We start from the raw sequence: 24943 nt of genomic DNA, 5'->3' as shown, positions 1-24943 counted from the left end.
AAGCTAAGTAGCTCATTGTAAGTATTAGCAAGCTGATCCACTTGGAATAGTCATCTATCTCTGAAAGGCTTTCAGGAGATCCCAAAATGGTTGTTTGCTATTTTTAGTTTGTGAGCTCAAATATAGACCCACACATTTGTTGTCCACTAACTCTAGCAAACAAAAAAATTTATGATAAAAATTAATAAAAGTCCGTTTTAGGCACTTTAGAGTCAAAATTTAAGTGGCATGCATTTAAAGTACTTTAATTTGCAACTCTGTGTCATAATAGCAGCTGGTCGTTTTTGAGGGCTAACTCCAAACTTCATTTGTCCGGGCTCTTTATTTCATTCATCCTCTCCACAACTCAGTGAGGAATGCATTATTATGCTGAAATCCCATACTGGGGTGGGGATAGATTCTGCAGGTTCTAGAGCTTCGCTGATACCATAGCCACCAGCCACATGTGGCTATTTAATGCAAATTAAAATTAAAGATAATTAATATCCAGTCCCTCATTCCCACTAGCCAAAGTTCAGGTGCTCAGTAGCCACACATGGCCAGTGGCTACTGTTGGGGACAGCAGAGATATTGAGCATTTTCATCGTTGCAGAAATTTCTATCTAACGGGGCTGCTTGAGAGGCCCTCTGAGTCCACTAGCTGGCTTTCGATTGTGCCTGCCCATCGTTATTGCTGACTCTGTCCCTGGAAGTACATCACAGCTTGGAATTTATTTAAATAACACTCTGCCTGAACCACCGCTTCCCTACCTTTCTGTGTCCCGTCTCTTCCTCCTGAAGCTTATTCGTGCATCCATGCCCTCATCAAGTATATATGAAGCACTTGTTCTAAGCATATAGTTTGAACAAGGCAACAAACTCTTTACCAGTAAAATGTTTGCATTCTTTTAGAGGAAATGGACAAACAAATATATCTTTAGGGGAAATGGACAAACAAATATATATCTATATCAAGGATTACTAAGTATTATTTAAAAAGGAAACAGGATAAGAGGATAAAGATTTGCAGGGCAGTGGGGTGGGTGGTCAGAGGAGTCCTCTCTGAAGAGGTGATATTGGAGCAGACTGAACTGAAGTGAGGAGCAAATGTTGCCAAGTCTGGAAGGGCCTTTTGAGTAGAGGGACGGCAAGTCCAGAGATGAGAAATAGCCTGACCTGTTCAAGGCAGAGCAAAGAGGCCAGAGTGGCTGAACTACAGAGAATGCATAGGCAGACAAGTTCAAAAACTGGTTGTGGAGACAGACTAGGTCAGAGTGATGTGGGTCTTTTAGGCCCAAGTAGAATTTGCATATTATTCCAATTGCCATGGGAAGCCATCCAGACAGGTTTTAGGAGGGGAGTGGCTGGTTTTATATTTTTAAAGGATCACTCTGGTTGCTGGGTGGAGTGTGGGCTGTTTGGGGGGATGACTGTGGAAGCAGGGAAACCAGTTGGGAGGCTATTAGAGCAGCCAAGGGTGGAAAGGTCGTGATGCCTAGCGCTTGGGTGAAACAGGTGGGGGTGGTGAGAAGTGATCACAGTCAGCACTTATTTCACAGGTGGAACTGACAAGTTTGGACATAGGGTATGAGAAAAAAAGAGCGGAATTAAAGATAACTTCTGGGTCTGGGCCCTAAGCCCCTGGGCAAACAGTAGTGCATTTGGCTGAGACTGGGAAAACTAGAGAATGATGGAGTTGTTAGGGGCTGGCAGGAGCAGAAGCACACGTGTTTATTTTGTGTAGCCACGCTGAGTAGTGTCTATTCAACATCTAAGTAGAGATGCCAAGTGGCAGGTAGATACATGAGTTCGGAGCTGCAAGGGGCCGCTGGGCTACCGTGTAAACTGGGGACACATCAACATATTCAAAGCCACAGAAGTGGACGGATCTACAAGGGAGGACATACGGAGAGAAAAGAGAGATAAGAACTGAACCTGGGGCATTCTGGTATTCGAGGGCCGGGGAGAGGAGGAGAACCAACTAGCAGAAGAAGTTGAGAAGGAGCGACGAGGGAGGAAGGAGGAAAACCAGGAGACTGCGTTGTTCCCAAAGCCAAATGGAAATGTCTCGAGAAGGCAAGAGTATCCAGCTGTGTCACAGGCAACTGCTTGGCCAAGTCAGAGGATGGCTGGGAATCAACATTGGACTTGGCCATGTGGAGGTCCTTGGTGATATGAGGATGCCCGTTAAGGATAATAGTCTCATGGAATGAGGGAGACAAAAGCCTGACTGTGTGCTCCCTAGAAAGAATAAAAGATGAAGAAGTGGGAACAGTGAAAAGAGACAAGTCTTGGGAAAGGTTTTCCTAGACAGTGGAGCAGGGAAATAGAGGAAAGCCGGAAGGATCTAGAGAGAATTTCCAAAAGTGGGAGATAGGATACCACGTTTATATTCTGAGGGAATGATGGAATAGAGTTGCTGATGGTATAGGCCAGGGAGGAGGTGGGATTCAGTGCCCAAGTGGAGTGTTGGGAAGTGAGGGAGAAGCCAGGGACTATAAGCACAGAGGCAAGCAGATCCGGAGAGGAGAGGCAATCAGTTCTTCAGAATATATTTATGCCCTTGACCTAATGAAAAGCAAGATCATCAGCTACAAGTGAGGAAGGAATAGGAAATGATGTTGGTTTGATGAACAAAAGATGTGAAATACTAATCTTTGAGGCGAGAAAGTAAATAGTTTATGGAAATTTAGTGGAGTCACCAGAAAGTCCTAAGGACATATTTGAGATTTATAGTCATAAGTTGAAAGCAAGACCTGTCAAGAAGGTTGTGTGTTACTCTCTAATAGCTAAGAGGCTGAGGATTATGGGGAATGTTGCTGATGATTGACCATATCTAGGAACCACAGTAAAGACATGTTTATGCAGGGACATAAACTGGAACATATTAGGAGTCATACAGATTCAGATAGTAGACAAAAGGGAACTCTGGTCTAACCAGGGCCTACCTCTTGTATCTGCTCTCCTGGGGAATTATTAACATTGAGGTAAAAGGTTACAGTGGCAGGAAGTCATGGTAAGACAGGAGCACCCAGAATCACTGGGTCTCCTTTAAATCCTAATAATGCAGTGCAGCAGGAGGGAAATTGAAAATGTACAGTTGGCAGTCTGACCAGGCTGCTCGGTCGGCAAAAGGTCCCCCAACGTACCAGGATCTGTGTTCCACAGTTTCTTCATGCCACCAAGTGAGCAAGAGACTATTTCTTCCAGGATTTATAGACTGTGTAGTAAGTACCAGGCACTGAGTTAGAACAAAAAGATGAATAAAGCACATTCCCTGCCCTCAAGGGCATCACAGTCTAGTTAAGGAAACAAATTAGGAACAATTATCACAAGTCTGTGAAGTGGTATTAGAAGTGCGAAGGAATATCACAGTTAACTGTGTCTGGGGGGCACTGTGGAAACTTCTAGATGTACCACTGTTGACTGAGCAGGGACTTGAAGCCTGCACTGCTTCTGCTGGGCCATCAGTGAGATGTTACCTGTTTTTAGTAACTGTCTTAAGTACATTTTTCGTGCAAAGTGTGAACAGGAAGAATAAATAGGCCATTAGATTATCATACACAATGGACACAAGCTCTTAAGTATAACAAGTACTTCCTGGGAAGAAGAGATTATCAGTCTGAGCTAGGCTGTCAGAGAACAGCAGGATTAGAAACTAAGCCAGGCAGGGATGTGTGCGGTATACAAAGCTGAGAAGAAAGCGCCCACACGTGTAGGAACCGGCCCAGGATGGTGAGTGAGCACTCTTTCATGGCCAAAGGCTGCCCTTCTACCCTGTGAGAGGGCTCCTCATTGCCTCCACACTTCCTTCCTCCCCAGCTCCTCCCATCAAGGCCAGGTTGGTTGCTGGACTCGACCGAATAGTGTGATTGCTGGTAGAAATCGGACTTGCCCACCCTCAAGTCTTGTTTTCTTTTTGCATCCTCAATGTTTGGCTGAAAGTCAGAACCCCTTGTAGGGAGGGGTGTCACCTCTGAGGCTGTTATCAGTCATTGATACCTTGGAGTGAATGTTTGGAAAAGCCAGGTTTTGATCATGGAGATGAATAGGGAGAATAGGAAGGTGAAAGAAGGAAGGGTGAAAAACGTGGCTCGCGGGGAGCTCCAGCGCCTAAAGCGTGTACATCATCTTTGCTTATTTTATCCCTTGGTCTAGAGCCTGCCAGTTCCAGAGTCATTGGGCTGGGTGGAAAAAGTGGTGGCCTGAGATTGAAAGCTAGGCTTTCTTTTTCATAAAATAGGACGTGTTGAACAGATCAACCGCCTGGCACAGTGCCTAGCAGAGAGTAAATGGCCATAAATGTGAATTTTATCAGTGCGTATGTGACTTTCAGACTGTTGCCGACATAGGTAGTGTGCAGATGCCTTTGGAGGTCTGAGAAAGAGAGAACGTCAGAAAGAAAGGGATAAAGGGGGCAACATTTACTGAATGCATCGGGGTATGTCTGAACTCTGGTTCTCTGATTTCAATACAAAATAGGCGTTATTATTGGACCTAGTCATTGCTGTTACCTCTGAGTCAAAGGAAGCTGTGTTGGGCTGAGCTGTGGTTCCTGTGGACATAGAATATTTGATATTTATGTTAAAAAGATAGCAGACCATGCAGTAGTGAGGAGAAAGAATGTGTTTTAAAATGGGGTGTTTGAGGGGCACCTGGGTGGCTCAGTCATTAAGCGTCTGCCTTCGCCTCAGGTCATGATCCCGGGGTCCTGGGATCGAGCCCCGCATCGGGCTCCCTGCTCGGCGGGAAGCCTGCTTCTCCCTCTCCCACTCCCCCCGCTTGTGTTCCCTCTCTCACTGTGTCTCTCTCTGTCAAAATAAATAAATAAAATCTTTTAAAAAGGGTGTTTGAGGGCAGATAGATCTTGCAAGGGGCTTATCGGGTAGAAGCAGTGAGGTAAAGAATGATTCACTCATTCAGCAAAATTTCACTGAGCATCTACTATGTGCCAGGCAGCTAGAATTGCTGGAGAAAAAAAACAAGAAAAAAATCCCTACCCTAATGGAGCGGAAAATCTGCACAATGAAATGCATAGCAAAGTTTCAGATGGTGATGTGTGAGACATGGCAAGAAAGAAGGGCAAGTGCAGGTAACGACATATAAAGGACGTATAACAACTCTGACTCTTGTGGATGCCCAAAATAACCAGACATTGGGTTGCTTTGTTACAGGCCCCTGATTCTTAACCGAGAAGGTTGACCTCCTGGAGATAATGGTGTGAAGATAATCTGAGAGCCGTTATGATTTTTAAGATAGAGGCCAGTTTCTCGGTTACTCTGGCTGTACCACAAACCATCCCAAAACATAGTAGTCTAAAGCAATAACTTTTATAGCTCATGATTCTGTGGGGCAGGGATGAGTCAAGACCCAGTACATCTGACCATTGATTGGGGCTGGCTCTCAGAATTGGTGGCCTTTCTTCCTCCAGTGGTGTAGACCAGCTTGCTCTCTTTTCTTTTCTTTCTTTTTTCTTTTCTTTCTTCCTTCCTTCCTTCCTTCCTTTTTTATTAGATTTAAGTATTTATTTTAGAAGGAGAGAGAGAGCGAGAGCATGAGCATGAGCAAGGGGAGGAGTAGAGGGAGACAGAAAGGGAGAGACAGTCTCCAGCACACTCCCTCCAGAGCGCAGAGCCCGACACGGTGCTTGATCCCACAACCCTGAGATCATGACCTGAGTCGAAACCAAGAGTCAGACACTTAAGTGACTGAGCCACCCAAGCGCCCCTAGACCAGCTTTTTTACAGCATGGCTGTTCTCTCTAAGAGAGCCAGGGCAGACACTGCCAGGCCTTTGAAGAGCTAGGCCCAGACCTAGGCCCAGAATGAGACCTGCTGTCTCATTCTGCAGTGAAAGCAAGTCACAAGGCCCACATAGGTGCAAGGGCGAAGGACATAGCTTGATGTCCTGATGGGGTGAGTGGCAGATGCAGAGAAGGAGGGAGGATTATTCTGACCATCTTGCGGCATATCTACCTCACAAGCATATCAAATGACATTTCTCTTTCATCTGCTGGTTATTTATTGAGGACTTCCGGTATGCTGGGCTTTATGCCATGCACCAAATAAAAAGAGTCTGGGTCCTCGCCTTCCTGCGGGCTTCTAATCTCTTTGGATCAGATAATGTCTGATTAAAAAATCCAAACTGCACAGTGAAGAGGACGTAGGTGGTGCCTTGAAAACATATACTGTGGCTAAAAACGACCCTGAGCAGGGAGGGCAGAAAGAGGCTTGCTGTGAAGGAGGGCTTGACCTTTGAGCCGAGATGTGCAGGATGGGGAGATGTTTGGGGGCTGAGAGGGTGGGGGGGGGGGGGACAGAACGGACAAGGACTCCAACAAGGTTGGCCAAATGTCCATGAGGATTTTCCAGACGACTGGTGTGGCCAGAACTGAAGGTCTGTGAGATAGCTGGTAACAAATGAAGCTGGGGAGAAAGGAACCAGACCAAATACACTTTTCGAGCCATTTTATGAGTTTTTGACCAGGAACAAGGGTGACATGACCAAGCCTATATTTCAGACTGTCAAAGGCTTCGTGGAAAGAGGACTGTGGAAGGCCAGTGGGAGACCTTTACACCGGACAGATGAGAGATGTCCTGCCAAGTACCATCCTTACCACCTGCGGTGGCAAATAGTTATTTCCACGAGCTGCTACATAGTTCTGGAATGCCTCTTTGTCATGGCCTCCAGAACAGATTTATGACAAAACCTTTCACTGATCACAAATAGTGTAAGCAGACTTGGCTTTAAATTAATTCTGGCTCTTTCCATGAGATGAAACTGTCAATGAAGATTTACCATCATATTCAAAAGAATGTGCTGTAGGCTCAGAAAACATCTAGAATGAGTTCCAACAATGCTTTGAACAACAGCCGACTCTCAAAGCAGGCTGCAGACAGGCAAGTCATTACTCTGAAGGAGACGACACTTCAGGACGAAAGCACTGCTGTGTTTTGTTGCCTCAGGGTTTCAGGTTCAGATGGGAAGACCCACCTTCCTTGTCTAGCAGGTTCCCCGTATTTTAGCGCTATTTGCTTTGCCAGCTGGACGCTTGCATTGTGGCTTCTCATTTTTAAATTGTATGTTTCTTTACTATTTGAAAAATCTCCCCCTGTATTCTCATTAGTCATTTGTATTTCGACTTTTGTAATGTGAAATTGTTTGTCTGTGCGTTTTGGCTGCTTTTTATAAACCCATTTATTTTTATTTCTTTTCTATTTGTAAGCTTATTTTATACATTGAAGATATTAATCGCTTATTTATAGTATATACTGGGTTGCCAGTTTTTTTTTCATGCTATAATCAGATATTGCTGAGAAAATGTAGCTTCTTTACTTTCAAAAAAGCAATGCTATCTTTTTCATGAACTTTGATACACACACACACACACTTTTAGTCAAATCCGATAAGCTCAGCCTGATCCCATCATTTAAGCAGCGTCTTTATATACTTAGCCTCTTTGAAGTAACACAAGCTGTACAGATTTGCCTGCTAAGTTGCTGACCAGGTCCAGGGGCTCACACGATCTCATGGGTATGTGGATAGGAAATTAGGACCCTTGACTGACCCTTAAGTGTGATTTTTAGTGTCCTGCATTGGGGAGGTTGGTGTAGTCTAGTGACTAAACACTAGTTGTCCCCTGATGAGTCTGAGGCTGTTCGTTGTGGCCCGTTGTCCCACTTGATGACCCAGCCCCACACAGTCGTCCCTGGGACTTCAGACCCTCAAAGTTTGACTGTGACTCCATTCGTTCCTGGCTGGGGAGATAACTGCTCTGCTGCCATTGGCCAGGGAGTCACTTTGTCCCTGGAGCCCCCGTGATCACCTCTTGCTCCTGAGCTAAAATCCTCAGCAATGTTTCACCGCTGTCTCAGGCATGGAGAGCCCCATGGGTTCTTTGCATACCATACACACAACAGGACACCACACCACACACACCACACCCCATACACCATACCACACCACACCACACCACAGCACATCATACCGCACCACACAGGTGTGTTGACCGGGTTTGCTCTCTGCCGAGCCGTGCTGGCTGTAACTTTCATGGTGCGGTAGCTGTCATGTGGCATCTCCCAGATACCCAGAATGGAGGATGGGAAAAATCACCTTCACTCCCACCTTTATCTTTTTTTTTTTTTTAAAGATTTTATTTATTTATTTGAGAGAGAGAGCATGAGATGGGGGAGGGTCGGGAGGGTCAGAGGGAGAAGCAGACTCCCCGCGGAGCAGGGAGCCCGATGTGGGACTCGATCCCGGGACTCCAGGATCATGACCTGAGCCGAAGGCAGTCACCCAACCGACTGAGCCACCCAGCGCCCACTCCCACCTTTATCTTAAATGCCTCAAAGTCCTTGTTGAGAGGGGAGCTCAGAACAAACACCCAGCTGCCTCTTTCCACTACCTCCTTCCCCATTTCCCCCCATAGTCCACCTGTAGAAGGTAGATGGGGAAGACATTCCCTTCCTTTTTCTGGCTAAATGGGACGTTCCTCTGAATCATGTCCTCCTCCTTCCCAGGGTGGCGTCCACCTTCTGTGGAAAGGCAAATGGATTGCAGACAGACAGAGGGGTTTGCTAAAAAGGAAATAAAGATGAGGAGTATTTAATAATATAATTCTTGCACATATTTAGCAACTATGCTTCCCATTGGGTTTTTTTCGCATTTTATTGTTTTTGTAAATATATGGGCATTTAACATTTTTATGTAGTCACATATTTTATTCTAATTATTTATGAGTTGTGTCTTCCTGGGGATGCTTGGAGAGATGTTCCCCAATGCCAGTCACATAACCTCTGTTTTCCCCCAGTTCTTTCAGGGCATCATTTGTAATCTATCTGGAATTTATTTTTGTATTTTGGTAGGTGATGTCTAACCATATCGATTTTGAAATGGTTAGCCAGATATTCTCTTTTTTTTTTTAGCCAGATACTCTTAAAAGATTTAGTGAATAATATATCCTTTACTCTCTTATTTGGAAAACCACCTTTGTTGTATTAAAAAGAATCTTGGGACTCCCACTTCTGTTCCATAATTTACATCTCTCTGCTCTAGCATTGGTGCCACACTATTTTTTTTATTTAAAAATTTTTACTCCTTTTTTATTGTAGTATGGTTGACAAATAATATAATATAATATTTATATTATATTTACATGAAATATTAATATAATATATAATATTTATATTTATAACATAAATATAATACTTATAGTATATTTATGTTTTTATGTATAATATGGTAGTATATAACATAATATATATAATAATACATTAGAATATAATATAATAAATATTATATGTATGTCAGATGTACATCACAGTAATTTGACAGTTCTATACATTATTTTAATTATTGTGGTTTCATAATACATTTTAACATTTTCTGGTTTAAGGCCCCTGGATGAAAATTCTTTTTCAAAATTATCTTGTCTGTCCTTGCACATTCATTTTTCTAGAAAAGCCCTGTCCCCCACAGACCCCCACCACACACAGATCCTGTCACATGTCAATCATAAATTTTTAGGATGCATAGATTAATTTGAAAAGTGACATTTTCATCATGCCGAGCCCTCCTGTTAAGACATGACATGTCGCTCCATTCATTTCCCTAACTACTTTTGAACTATTGTTTACACTTTACTTTTTTCATCACACTTACTAACATGTCCTAGAAAACTATTACAGTAGTGGATTTGGGAAATGCTGCTTCGATGGTTCAACATTAGATATGCCACTCATTGTTGGTTTTAGATCAACACACTTCATCATATCAAGGTGTAGTATCTTTCTATAGTTTATAGAAATATCTTATTAAAATTGAATTTTTAATTTTATCACATGCTCCTTTTGTGCTACCCATCACTATCAACTTTTTTCATTGACACTGATATGATAAATTTTATTTCATAATATTAACCTATCCGTGTATTCTTGGATTAAATTCTCTCTTGATCAGTGGCATTATTCTTTTTTATTCTACTGTGTTATACTAAATCTCTTATTTCTGGATTGCATCTGTATTTCTATGTGAAGTGAATGTATTGTTTTATTTTATTATGCTTGTTTTGTCACATTTTGGTATCAAGTTTATGTTAACATCATAAAGCCAACTGTGACACTTTTCATTTTTTTCTACAATCTGTAACAGTTTAAATAGCATAAGAATTATGTGTTCTTTGAAGGTTTGAAAGAACTTGCCCATAAAACATTTGGGCACAGCTCCTTTTATGGATGCAATTCTTGGAGACTGGTTTCTATTTCTTCCATGGATAGTGGTCTATTCTGATTGTCAGATTTGATAATCTTTGTTTTCTTATTTTCCATTTTCCTTCTCATTGAGGCTTAACATTTTCGCATAGAACTCTACAGGAAATTCTTTAATTTTTCATTTTTGTTCTCTCTTTCTCATTTCTCACATAATGTGCTTATGTTTTCTTCTTTCTATCTTCACTGAGATATCCTGGAAAATTGTCTGTCTTACTAGTCTTTTCAAGGAACCCGTGTCCTGGATGTAGCGATCGTTTTAATCTGTTTTCCAGTGCAATAATTTAATCTTTAGAAATTTCTTTCTTTTACTTTGGTTATATTTTGCTCTTTTTTTATTACTTTTCACAGAATGTCTGCTTCATGTATTTTAATTCTTCCTTGTCTACGATTCAAAACAGTCAAAGCTGTACATTTTCCTTCAAGCAAACTTGAGCTCCTTGTCTTATGTTTTGCCAAGCAGTGCTCTCATTTAGTTGCCCTGTCTTTCCCCTTTTAATGTTCCCTTTGTCCTGTGTAGACAGAAGAGGATTCCTTGCAATGTTCTTGTTGTTTGTTAATTTGAAAATAATTGGCGTTTTAAATCTCCCACTTCTAAAAACCAATTTCAGATTTACTACATTGTGGTCAGAAGATGTGAACTAAATCACTTCTAGCTTATGAAATTTATTGAGGTTTTCTTTATGACTTAATATGATCAATAATTAGCATATTTAATAGATTTCATATTTAATAGGTACATGTTAACTAAACTTTACTAGTGGCATTTTAAAGATCTTCCTAATTTGGGGCGCCTGGGGGGCTCAGTTGTTAAGCGTCTGCCTTCGGCTCAGGTCATGATCCCGGGTCCTGGGATCAAGCCCCACATCGGGGTCCCTGCTCTGCAGGGAGCCTGCTTCTCCTCCCACTCCCCCTGCTTGTGTTCCCTCTCTCGCTGTGTCTCTCTCTGTCAAATAAATAAAATCTTAAAAAAAAAAAATACTGTATTAAAAAAAAAGATCTTCCTAATTTGCTATTCTTTATCTTTATCCATCATCTACTTTCTTCGTCAAATATCGAGAGAGGTATAATTAGCTTCACACAGCTACTGGGAATAATTCTCCAATTATTCTATATTTAACAGGTCGGCTTTATATATGTTGATGCAGTTGCTTGATACTTAAAAGACTAAATCGATAATATCTTCATAAAGATAGACTTTTTGTCCTATTTATTTTTCCTTGATGTACACTTAAAAAATTAATACTGTACCCTTTAATATGTTTTTGTTTGCATTTGTCAACATACCTTTGCCTGTCTTATATACCAGCTTGTGTATCTTGCATCACATAGATTTTTTTATAGTGTATGCATCTGATCTGGATATTTTTCTCTCAGTAAGGATTTAACTAATTTCCAGCGATTATAACAGATATATTTGGTTTGATGTTTGTCTTCTTGCTTTATGCTTTCTGGCTTTATGCTTGCTTCCTTTTGTTTTCTGCCTCTTGCAAATTGGACCATTTATTTTCTTTGCTTTTTAATTCTGCAGTGTTTTGGAAAGGTTGTCTCCTATTTTTATTTCTAGGAGAAGTTATCTTAGAGCTTTTCTTTTTCTTTTCTGTTTTTTTTTTTTTTTTAAGAGCTTTTCAAAAACGTTTTTTTTAACCTTCAGTTCTTTCTTACCACAACTTCTATCAGTCACCTTTGCCCATGTAAGGGAAGCAGTTTAGCATACTTGGACTTTCTTTTCTCCCTGAAACTCACACCTTTGTGTTAATAAAATTTCACGTTTAAATTTAGATTATTGCTATTAAATGATTGCATTATTTACCCTGCATTTGTGTCTTTCTATAATTTAGCTTAGTAATACTAATTGCCCTCTCATTATATACTGTGATTTACTCACTCATGAGCTCAGGATATTGCTTTGTCTACCATGTGGAACAAGGGCCAGCAAACTCTGGCCTGTTTTTATAAATAAAGTTTTATTGGAACCCATGCCCATTGGCTTACAAATCGTCCATACCTGCTTCCATGCTAGAGTGATGGCAGACTTGAGGAGTTGCTACAGAGCCTGCATGGTTCACAGGGTTTAAAATGTTTACTACTATACTAAAGCCAAGTATAATACCTAAAAATTTTTACCAATGAAGATATAAGCAAAACACATTTTCTAAGCCCTTACATGCCTGAGGCTAAACACACGAACAGCAACTTCTCTGTATATAAAACTTAAATTATATACATATATCTTTTTATTTCAAGATACTGTCCTTACTCCTTCGTTTCTTGGTATTTAACACTTTATAACTGACTTGAGGTCAACTTGATTATTGTTTTTGTTTTTGTTTTGTCAAATATTCTCTTTGTATATGTATATATTTTCTAGCCAAGATGCTGATAGAATTTTTTTCCCAGTCAAATTAAAAAAATGTCTCCTGGAAATTTCTGGTGTGGGGGCAATTTTCATTGCTGTTGCCTGGAACCTACTGCACATTTTTTTGGCCTGGATTTAAAGATAGCTTCTTCAGTGCTCACTTCCGCTGCTTCATTCTTTCCCTTGGAATTCACTGTAGCTATGTTTTGGATCTCCTGTATCGTCCTCTTTTTCCTTTTGCTTTTTCCCCCTCGTATAAGTCATCTTTTCAACTGTCTTCCTCTGGCTTCCATTCAAGTTTCTCACATTTGTATTCCATTTTATGTAGTTAGTCTTAGTAATGCTCGGTCTCCTCCACATTTTCTCTACTCCACTCCATTTTATTGGCACATTGTTCTCTCGTCATTCTTGCCTATACTCACTTTATAAACCCAGCAGCTCCTTATGTCCCATTGCAATACAGCTTAGAGATTTTCTTCCATAGTAGTGTCTGAAAGGTGGACTTTTGTTCTGACTTCTTTGTCTACTGAACAGCTAAATCTTTTCATGTGAACAGTAATCCTTCTCTTTTTGTTCATCCTCATTAAGGATGACCTGAAAATAAAATATGAAGTGGGCTCTGGTTGGAACTGGGTGGGTCCCTGTGCCCATCTTTCAGACCCAGATTAAGGGGAGAATGAAAAGAATTATCTTTGTTGTAGTTTACGTTTGCCAGAGTACAGACCTGTCCATCCATAGGGAGCCAAGAAGGACCTAGAAGGAAAAGGTTTCAGTTTTATGCAGCAGTTTGTCCTGTTTGCTTGGCACAGGGGGTGTGGTGGCATCTTTTTCTTGTGGCGTGACAAGGAAGTCTGGGCTCTCTCTGGGATCCACTTCCCAGAGAGCTTCCTTTTACTTCTCTGCTGACCTTGCCTGGGAAAAGCGACGGGCTTCCCACCCTGTGTGAACCTCAGCATCGTACTCTTCTCAGAAGCTTGAATACAGCTCAGGTTTGCCTTTGAAAAGCTATCCCTGAGTTTGCCTGTGTCTCCAGCATCATTATTCAAAGCCCCTGGGGGGCGTCACTGAGTAGCAACTGTGCGAAACCTTACCTTTACCCTCTTTTCCTGAGATAAACTGAGGATTTATCAGTCCTTCATTCAGGCTGCTTATGACCAATCTGTAGTTTCCAGAAATTTCCCTCAGAGGTTCTGGCTCACGGATATTGCCTTTCCCTCATGTCTTTCAGCAGTGATGTAAAATGTCATTCTTTTAGATTTACTAAGAACTTAGAAAGGGGATGAGGAAGTTCAGCTTGACCTTGACTGACATCACCTCCTCGGCTCAGGTACCTCTCGCAATGATATCAGAATGTGAAGCAGAAATGAGAATAACCCGATGCTTGACCATTTCCTTTGGCACCATGGAAGCTTGTGGTTCCAGACAAGACAGCTAGAGGAAGATACCTATGGGGCTAGACAGTGGCAGAGCCCCTGGATAGTCCCGTAAGCTGAGCCTTCTCTTGTGGCCCTGACCATATGAGGTTTAGATGGAATCATGTGAAGAGTTAACAAGCCTCTTCCTAGAGAAAGAGATGAAGTAGTTTACATAGCTAATGCGATAGGTTGTTCTCTTAGTCACTTCAAGCTGCTATAACAGGATACCACAGACTGGGTATCTTAAACAACAGTTATTTCTTACAGTTTTAGAAGCTGGGAAGTTCAAGATCAGGGTCTAACATGGTCAGGGGCTTGGCCTCCTCCTGCTTCACAGATAGCCAGTGTCTCACTCTGTCCTTCCATGGCAGAGCGAGGACAAGCTCTGGTCCCTTCAGCTTCTCACAACGGCACTAATCCCCTCATGTGGGTCCCATCCTCATGGCCTTATCTAACCCAAATCACCTCCCAAAGGTCCCACCTCCAGAGACTTCCACACTGGGGTTAGGGCTTCAACAAATGAATTTGGAGGAGGACGCAAACATTCAGTCCATAGCAGTGGTGCTTACGTGCTGCTTATTACATCAATTTAATTCCCAGAATGAGCCTGTATGGTAGAAGTTGTGTGCTCATGTAGGGAAGCAGAAACTGAGGCAGAGCAGACGTGGAGCAACCTCTTGCTGGGGCTGCTTGGTGCCGTCCCTGGAAGAGGGGAAAGTGGTCTGGCCATGAGTTGAAAGTCTGGGTTTCGGTTCCTCACTGGCAGAAAAGGGGGCTTGGGTGGGGCCAGTGGTGTTCCAGCTTCTCAGCTTCAGAACTCCTGGTTCACATGAAATCAAATGAAACTCCAGCTTCAGATGAAGTAGTCAGAAGCCAATGATAGGAAACAGATAAAAGTGGCGCTGGGGGGTAGGGGTAAAGCAGCCAGGGGAATGGGGTCCTGGACCCCCAGCCTTGCTTCCCTGGCAGCGGCCGCTGAGGGGGAGGAGGGTCTAGAGCGCAGGTTGCTCTCTGTGCTAACGGTGTCTGATTCCAGACTCAGCAGAGGGTATCAGAGGAGCTTCTGGAAGGAGTTAGGTCCGCATTTTCAAAGAAGGAGGGAAAGTTGACAAAGGGCACATCAGCTGTCATTATTCTGGAATGCTGGCAGAGCTGTAGTCTTTGCCCAAAAAGGGTTTGAAAAGGGAACGTTGCACACTAACTTTCTTTCTTTCTTTTTTTATGTGCTATCCACATTTAGCTTATTGCCAGGCCATGTGGTTGCCAGTGAGAAACTGCTGTTTACAAGTTGATCGTGTAGTTGATCCCTTATAATGAGAGGGGTTTTTGGAAGCTTCCTTGCAATCGACGACCATGTTGTTTTTTTAAAAAATGATTTCGCTGTTGTCAGGAGATGACTAAAGGACGATCTCAGAAGTGGATTCTTTTAAAGGAAGCTCTCTGGGAAAAGGTAAAATCCCAGAAAAACAAACCGTCCTGCAGAAGTCATAACGGTAGTTCTCAACCAGGGGTGACTTTGCTCCCCGGGGACATCTGGCACCGTGTGCAGGCATTTTTGGTTGTCACAGTGTCCCGGTCGGGCTGGGAGGTGCTGTTGGCATCTAGTGGGTAGGGGCCTGGGACGCTGCTAAACCTGTCAAAGCGCCCAGGACAGCCCCACCACGTGGCGGTATCCAGCCCAAAATGACAATAGTGGCCAGGCTGGTGAGCTCTGCTTTCTACTCCTGGAGTTCCTGAAATCTGTCCCCATTTTAGAAAAGCACAACACCAATTTTAATGATCACTCAGATTATTTTTAGTGTGCTTCCAACATCCTGGCTAGTCATTACAAAAAAACCCCTAAGGTTTCCAGATGCCTTGGTCCTTTAGGAGCTAATAATTGTCTACTCACTGTCTTTGAGGTAAAATTCACATAACATAAAATTCACCATGTTAATCATTTTCAGTGTATAATTCAGTAACTTTTTTTTTTTTTTTAAAGATTTTATTTGGGACAGAGAAAGACACAGTGAGAGAGGGACAAGTAGGGGGAGTGGGAGAAGAAGCAGGCTTCCCGCCGAGCAGGGAGCCCGATGCGGGACTCGATCCCAGGACCCTGGGATCATGACCTGAGCCGAAGGCAGACGCTTAACGACTGAGACGCCCAGGTGCCCCAATTCAGTAACATTTAGTACATTGACAATAATGTGCAACCGTCATCACTATCTGCTTCCAAAACATTTTCACCCCAAAACAAAACCCTGTACCTATTAGCAGTCGCTCCTCATCTCCCCCATCCCAGGCCTCCGGCAACTGCCGGTCTGCTTTCCTCTGTCTGGATTTGCCTAATCTCAATAGTGCAAATAAATGGAAACATGTAATATATGGCCTTTTTGCCTGGCTTCTTTCACCTAGCATGTTTTCAAGCTTCATCCGTGTTGTGGTGCAGACCAATTCTTCACTCCTTTTCATGACTGAATAATATTTCATTGCGTGGATGCCATATTCTATTTATCCCTTCCTCGGTCAATGGACATTTGAGTCGTTTCTACCTTGTGGCTCTTGTGAATAGTGCTGCTATGAATATTCATGCAAAAGTTTTTGTTGTGATCAACTTACTGAGGAACCAAAAAACTGTTTTCCACAGCTCCTGCCCCATTTTACATACCTCCCAACAACAGATGAGGGCTCCAGTTTCCTCACATGCTCACCAATACTTATTTTCCTTTTGTCCCTTTTAATTATAACCATCCAAGTGGATGTAAAGCCATATCGCTTTGTGGTTTTATTTTGCATTTCCTTCACAACTAATGATATTAAACATCTTTTCATGTACCTGCCGGCCATGTGCATATATTCTTTAAAGCAATTTCTGTTCAAGCCCTTTGCCCATTTCTAAATTGTCTTTTTGTTGTTGAGTTGAGTTGTAGGAGTTCTTTATATATTCGAGATACTAGACCCTTATCAGATAATATCATTTGCAAATATTTTCTCACATTCTGCTGTGGGTTGTCCTTCCATTTTCTTGAGAGTGTCCTTTGATGCACAGATGTCTTTCATTTTTATGAGTCCAATCTGTCTACTTTTTCTTTTGTTGCTATGTTTTTGGTGTCATAGCTAAGAAAACATTTCCTAACCCAAGGTCACAGAGACTTATCACTCTGCTTTCTTCTAAGAGCTTTAGAGTTTTAGCGCTTACAGTTAGGCTTTGGACCCATTTTGACTTAATTTTTATATTTGGTGTGAGATAAGGTTTCAGTGTCATTCTCATGCATGTGGAAATCTAACCGCCCAAGAATGACTTGTTGAAGGGACTGTTTTTTTCCCTCACACCCTTGTTAAAATTCAATTAACAACTGATATTTGACTCCTTTCTGGACTCTTAATTCTCTTCCATATTCTCTACATGTCTGTTATTCTAATGCCAGTACCACACTGTTTCGATTACAATAGCTTTGTAGTAAGTTTTGAAATTGCTACCCACTATTTTTTACATTTCCTAAAGCTTAATGGACTCTTTCAAAAAGACTACCTACCTCTTTTTTAAAGAACTACATATAATAGTTTAGGTACACAAGTCCTTTGGAATTCCTGAGTTCAACAACTCTGAAGATGCAGAGTTCTACATTACTAATTTAGGGCCAAAAACCTAACTTGATCAGAGCTCATTTGGCAGAGAACTTAATCTGCACTCATGTGATCTAGATTTCAGAATATAGAACAGATTTTATAGATTTTTTATAGATTTTATATTCACACATTAAATTGTAGAAAGATGATGTGTTTGATTGTGCAGTTCTGCCCCCTACCCTTCTGGTGGTGGTCTCTGGCGTTCAATATATGGCCTGTGTGATCTTTATTAAATCTGAAAAATCTTGAAATCCAAAACTCACGTACTCCAAAGGTTTTATGAAAAGGAATGGTAGACCTGTTTCCTATTAGGACAAGCCTGGTTACCTATCTCATGATACTCAGAACTCTGATGATATTCTGTCTTTGTTTAGAAAAACATGAGGAGAAACAAATAATCACGTGTTTTACATGACTAACATTTATGGCACAACTGATCTGTGTTAGTCAATGTGTTAGGCATTTTATCTACTCTGTCGCATTTACAATTTTTCAAAGCATAGGTTCTGTGGGGGAGAATAACAAAGCGACTCTTGGCAGTGAAAAGTTGGGAGTGGTTTTTCTGAGCCTCTTTCTATTAGCAGGAGGAAGTGAAAAGAGAGGCTTTGTCCAGAATTCAAGGTCCTGTTTAGCTCCTGTGGGTGGGAAGCCAAAGAGTGGTTTCCTCCTGCTGTTGGGTAGCTGCTGTCTGCTCTGGCCTCTGGATGAGGACTGCTTTTTTCCCTTTTATAGTTCCATTCTGCCTCATCATTCCTGAGAGGAAGGAGACCTATCTTGATTCCCTCTCACGTCTGCGTGGCTCTGTGCAGCCATCTTGGGCTGTTTGTGATTTCCAGATGATTCTTTTCCTTCAGATTAGTTGACACAGTCTGGAATTTTGCGCTTTCAGGAGTTCTTCTGGTTTAAATATTGCCCTTCTAGATCATTATCTAAAATGAAAATGGCTAGGTCATCCATGATGTGCATGCATTCTGTGTCTGGTACATCCAATCTTATATCCTTAGCCCATTGTTTGTTATTTTATTTAACTTTGTAGTTCCCTAGTAAAATTACAGTAAGATGTTTTTATCCTTATTTTACCTGCCCAAGAAATGAGGCTCATGAAGGTTAAATTGTTTATCCAGGGACACCAAACTAGTAAGTAACAGATGTCTGTCATGATTTTACCTCTGTATTCTATAGCATAACTTCCTCAATAGAAACACATAGATTGGGATGCCTGGGTGGCTCAGTTGGTTAAGTATCTGCCTTTGGTTCAGGTCATGATCTCAGGGTCCTGGGATGGAGCCCCGAGTCGGGCTCCTTGCTCAGTGGGAAGTCTTCTTCTCCCTTTTTCTCTGTGTTCTCTCTCTCTTGCTCTTTCTCAAGTAAATAAATAAAATCTCGGAAAAAAAAAGAACACGTTGATTATGTGGCATAAGAAGCATTAACCATGGACACCATCTCCGGGAGACAAGAGAAAATCTTACACTCTGTACCCTGACCTGTCATGATTAGCTCATCTGATTTTCTGAAAGAAGGGAAGAAGCAGACATATGAGAGAATTGAAGCTGGAAAAGGCGAGAACAAATGGAGGAGAAGGAGAGGAGGAACAAAAGCAGGGAGTAAATAATTAACAATGCGGGTTTACCGTTCACTGAGTTCTTGGGTTGTGGCATGTCCAGTTCTTATCCTGAACCTGCTGATGAGTCCAGAAGTGTTTATGAAGCACTAAGCATCTACCACATGCTCAGTTCTGAGCTAAGTCTGATGGAGGTTACTGAAGAAGACGACTCACTGCCTTGTGATCTAAGTGGGGAGAAGAAGATAATACCCCCAAAACAATAATTATCAGGACAAGATAACATTCTTTTAAATGCCCTAGCAATTTAGGGGTGAGATGTGTCCGGCAGGGCTTGGAAATCTCTGGATTTCCAGAGAAATGCAAAGTGGAGGGAGGGAGTATTCAGCTTTATCTTGAAAGGTAGAAATTGAAAAGCCAAGCTTCAAGGCAGGAGTGAGCATGGTATGTCCATGTGCTAGGGAGTTGATCCGCCAGGAAGGGGTGGTTGAGTGTGCGTGTGTGTGTGTGTGTGTGTGCTCGTGCATGCAGAGAGAACCATGGAAGACAGCAAGTCTAGGCTCAATGGCACTACATTCTCCTGGGTGGTTTTCTTGAAAAGCAGACAAGGATTTGGGCCTTGAAGCGAGAGAATGTGGGGAGGCCCTGCGGGTTTGGTAAGGCAGGGAAACGACATGGTAGAGCAGCGTTGGAGTCAGATTAGATCAGCAGTGATGACAAGATGTGTTGAGGTGAGAGACCCAGCTGACTGTGTCGGTTTGAATGAGGACCTAAATGGGGCATGGCCATGAGACACAGGGGTGACCCAGGGGTGATGCAGAGAGCGGGGATACTTCCAGGTAGAGTAAGTGGGAACCAGAGGCTGCTTATGAGGAATTGGAGTGGGAACAAAAGGTAGCATTTGAGGGTTTTTTTTAAGATTGATTTATTAATTTTAGAGAGAGTGTGTACCCCAGGTGGGAGGGGTGCAGAGGGAGAGAGAGAGAGAATCCCAAGCAGACTCCCTGCTCAGCACAGAGCCTGACACGGGGCTCAATCTCAGGACCCTGAACCGAAACCAAGCGTCTGATGTTTAATGGACTGAGCCACCCAGGCGCCCATGGAGCATTTGAGCTTTGAGTGTGGACAGAGATGCTAGGAGGAAGAATACGTTCTGGAAGGCCTTTGGTTGTGACCATATTCCACTGGAAATCATGGTGCTTAAGTGAAAGCATCTAGAACTGTGCTGTTCAGTGCGGTAGACGCAAGCCACATGTGGTGAATTAAATGTGAGTTAAATTCATGGAAATAAGACAGAATTATAAATTCAGTTTCTCATTCAGGCTAACCACATTTCAGGTGCTCATTAGCTACATATGATGAGTGGCTACCCTCCTGGCCAGGGCAGGCATGGACCTGTTTCCTTTTTTTTTTTTTTTTTATTTTTTATTGTTATGCTAATCCCCATACATTACATCATTAGTTTTAGATGTAGTGTTCCATGATTCATTGTTTGTGCATAACACCCAGTGCTCCATGTAGAATGTGCCCTCCTCAATACCCATCACCAGGCTAACCCATCCTCCCACCTCCCTCCCCTCTAGAACCCTCAGTTTGTTTTTCAGAGTCCATCGTCTCTCATGTTCGTCTACCCCTCCGATTTCCCCCCCTTCATTCTTCTCCTCCTGCTACCTTCTTCTTCTTCTTTTTTTTTTTCTTAACATATATTGCATTATTTGTTTCAGAGGTACAGATCTGAGATTCAACAGTCTTGTACAATTCACAGCGCTTACCAGAGCACATACCCTCCCCAGTGTCTATTACCCAGTCACCCTCTCCCTCCCACCCCACCCCCCACTCCAGCAACCCTCATTTGTTTCCTGCGATTAAGAATTCCTCATATCAGTGAGGTCATATGATACATGTCTTTCTCTATTTAACTTATTTCGCTCAACATAATACCCTCCAGTTCCATCCACGTCGTTGCAAATGGCAAGATTTCATTCCTTTTGGTGGCTGCATAATATTCCATTGTATATATATACCACATCTTCTTTATCCACTCATCTGTCGATGGACATCTTGGCTCTTTCCACAGTTTGGCTATTGTGGACATTGCTGCTATAAACATCGGGGTGCATGTACCCTTTCGAATCCCTACTATCTTTGGGGTAAATACCAAGTAGTGCAATTCCTGGATCATATGGTAGCTCTCTTTTCAACTTTTTGAGGAACCTCCATACTGTTTTCCAGAGTGGCTGCACCAGCTTGCATTCCCACCAACAGTGTAGGAGGGTTCCCCTTTCTCCGCATCCCCGCCAACATCTGTCGTTTCCTGACTTGTTAATTTTAGCCATTCTGACTGGTGTGAGGTGGTATCTCATTGAGGTTTTGATTTGGATTTCCCTGATGCCGAGCGATTGAGCACTTTTTCATGTGTCTGTTGGCCATTTGGATGTCTTCTTTGGAAAAATGTCTGTTCATGTCTTCTGCCCATTTCTTGATTGGATTCTTTGTTCTTTGGGTGTTGAGTTTGATGAGTTCTTTATGGATTTTGGATACGAGCCCTTTATCTGATATGTCATTTGCAAATATCTTCTCCCATTCTGTCAGTTGTCTTCTGGTTTTGTTGACTGTTTCCTTTGTTTTCCAAAAGCTTTTTATCTTGATGAAGTCCCAATAGTTCATTTTTGCCCTTGCTTCCCTTGCCTTAGGCGATGTTTCTAGGAAGAAGTTGCTGCTGCGGCTGAGGTTGAAGAGGTTGCTGCCTGTGTTCTCCTTTAGGATTTTGATGGACTCCTGTCTCACACTGAGGTCTTTCAACCATTTGGAGTCTATTTTTGTGTGTGGTGTAAGGAAATGGTCCAGTTTCATTCTTCTGCATGTGGCTATCCAATTTTCCCAACACCATTTGTTGAAGAGACTGTCTTTGTTCCATTGGACATTCTTTCCTGCTTTGTCAAAGATGAGTTGACCATAGAGTTGAGGGTCCATTTCTGGGCTCTCTATTCTGTTCCACTGATCTATGTGCCTGTTTTTGTGCCAGGCATGGACCTGTTTCCATCATTGAGAACGTCCAGTTGCACGGGACCCATGCAGGGGTCAGTGGTGAATATCCACGTTTGGGGGGGTGCAGCTCGGGAGATGGGAACGGAGAACCGGTGATGCCAAGTCAGGGGGCCGTCCAGCAAGGAGGAGGGCCTAGGGCTGGCTTTTAGGATATGTACTAAGTTGGGAGAAGGAGGCAGAAGGAGAACAAACAAACATTGCCTGGGGTTTTGGAAAAGTGGAAGACTCAGCATAGCATAAAATCCTGGCAACAGAAAGGGAGAAAATGTCAGTGAGGAGGGAGTGGTGCCAATGTCAGATGCTGCAGGAAAATCAAGGAGAAAAAGAACCCTGGGCGGGGGGGGGGGGGGGGGGGATTGTCTTTAGTAATCTGAGGTCATCAGTGACCTGTGAAACTTGATGGAGGGTGGGGCAGAGATGTCATCAAATAGGAATGCCACCGGCTTCCTCTGAGACGACGGCAGTGGAAACGGTCACGGTCTCGGTCTCGGTGGAGTGGTGGGGGACGGGAGTTAGGGGGAAGAGCATCAGGTGGGGAGCAGAAGGGAGAGGAGTGAAGGAGATCGAGCTGTCACCACCACCAAGGGCCTCATTCAATCATGGCTTTTTTCTCCAAGACAAGGACGACTGGGACAAAAGAAGAGGGAATCGTCCAGGGCTGGTTAAGAACAGGGTACTCCCGAGAACCAGACGCCCTTGGGATGGAATGAGGAAAGGGGTGCGAGGAGAGGGGCTCGAATTTGGGGGGCTCGGGGATGGGCATCAGGGGAGCTGTGGGCAGGCTTGCGGCCACTCTGCCCTGAGATGGAACAGTTGCTTGAAGCCAGAGAATGCATCAGCTTGGTCTGCTTGCTTTTGCTCTCCCATCTTCCTTACCACCCTTCCACTGGATTCTTCCTTTTGGTTGATTTGATTTTGATTTTGTTTTCTAATATGCATTAGACCTTCACATTTATGTATAGCTTTACTACCTAGCTTTCTAGATTTCTCTAAGACTGTCGCAGCTAGACACGCCACGTATTATTCACCCATGTCTGTGTCATCTGTTTAGGATTGTACAAACAAGGACGGGCTCTGTTTTCCTTGTGCTGTACAGGGCTCATGATATTACTGTGAACATATGGGCAATGAATTCAATACTGCTTAATTATAAAGATCAGGAATTACACTTGTATTTGAAGAGCTGCTTTTAAACATAGATGTATACAGTTGAATATACAGTTTACGTGAGTGCCTGTATGCATTGGCAACGCCGCTGACCCAAGATAACCTGTCCTCCTTGCCATTAGGGTAAACAGTGGTTAGAGATGGATTTAATTTTGGATCTTAGTTTACAATGTGCTAATACGAAATGCTTTGCGTGCATCATTTTATTTAATCCCTGAAACTGGAGCGGTAGGTATTCTGATTGTCATTTCCGAGATGAGGCAATTGGGGCAGAGGCTGGTTAAGTCCCTTGCCCAGAGTCATGCAGCAAGTATGAGTGACAGAGTAGGAATTGCAACCTGGCTCTCTCTGGCGCCCAGTCTCGTGTCCTTAATGTCCTCTGTGTCTCAGGCCAGTACTCTAAAGTGACCGGTCTGTTCCTGAAGCCATGACTGGCTTGGCCGCAACTCTGAGCATGCCCACATAAGGACGTGTTTGCTCTCTGTAGCCGTAATTCTCCTCTCATTCCTGAGAGGTGGAAAATGATCATGGGGAAGTAACAAATAACACCTCTTGGTGTCAGCCCAGCCTTCACGGGGGACAGAATGCTTAGCAACTCTTTCAAAGTATCCAAGACAAAACTTGACCTTTAAGCAGTTTCTCCATTTAGAGTTAAATTTGTCTTCAACAAATATGGTTTGAATAAATCAAGACCTCCTGTTTTAGCTATTTAACTGGGAAGGTAATATTTCCAATCTGATTTAAAATTTTTTCTTTTGCCAAATTCCACAGGGGGGAAAAAAAAGGAATGCTAAAGTTCAGGATAAAAAGAAACTTCCCAGGAAGCGCATTGGTACAAACCATAGCTGTGGTCATCATAAATATCACTTTTACTTTCCAAACTAAAGTCTGGGGTTTCCATGGTAACTGTTTTTAACCCCAGCTGGTTTGTATCATGTGTTTTGTTTTTTTTTTTTTTTTTTGCAGAGAAGCCAGTGGAGCAGGACCTGGCTATGTTACAAAGTCCAGGTATCAATATCAGATGGGTCTCCTGGGACCATTTAGAAACCAGATAGAAAAATACTGCATGCAACACCTCTCCCACCCAACCGCTACCTTCCCAAACCCTTGCACTTTGCTACTGTCCTGATCAAGTGCCAGAGCTCCCAAAGTCTACAGTCCCCTCAAAGGCAAAGCATAGGCTGCATCCAACTGTGACTTTGATGTCTAATTGTGTGTATTGGCCGGGAATTAGAACTGCAGGCTTTTGATTTACTAATGTTGCATCCATTAGAATGTTCTTGGGTAATAGTGTTTCATAAGGGTCAGAATGTAGATTTGACAGTCCGGGCCAAATGCAAACTGGAGAAATTGCATCTTGCCTTCCTGTGACTCACCCAGGCTTCCAGATGGAAGTGATTTCCCAAGGTCACGGCAAAGCTCAGTGCAACGGTGTCTCTCGTGTGGCGAACATATGGTGTGATGGTGCAGGTCAGAACTTCTTTTCCTGTTCTCATCCTTGACTTTGGCAGAGTGAGCCTGCCCCTGAGAACTTCTC

The 24943-nt window shown here is 42.8% G+C and overlaps 1 protein-coding gene across 2 annotated transcripts in view; it reads left to right on the top strand.

The window, feature by feature from the left end:
* ADRA1A (adrenoceptor alpha 1A) overlaps positions 1–24943 on the top strand; it is a 109751-nt gene that overhangs the window by 1763 nt on the left and 83045 nt on the right. The window lies entirely within an intron of this gene.

Source organism: Mirounga leonina, unplaced genomic scaffold, assembly GCF_011800145.1.
Source record: "Mirounga leonina isolate KUSES-001 unplaced genomic scaffold, KU_Mleo_1.0 Mir_176, whole genome shotgun sequence".
Lineage (NCBI taxonomy): Eukaryota > Metazoa > Chordata > Mammalia > Carnivora > Phocidae > Mirounga > Mirounga leonina.
The sequence above is the reverse complement of the archived record's forward strand: the minus strand, read 5'-3'. Positions and strand labels throughout refer to the sequence as shown.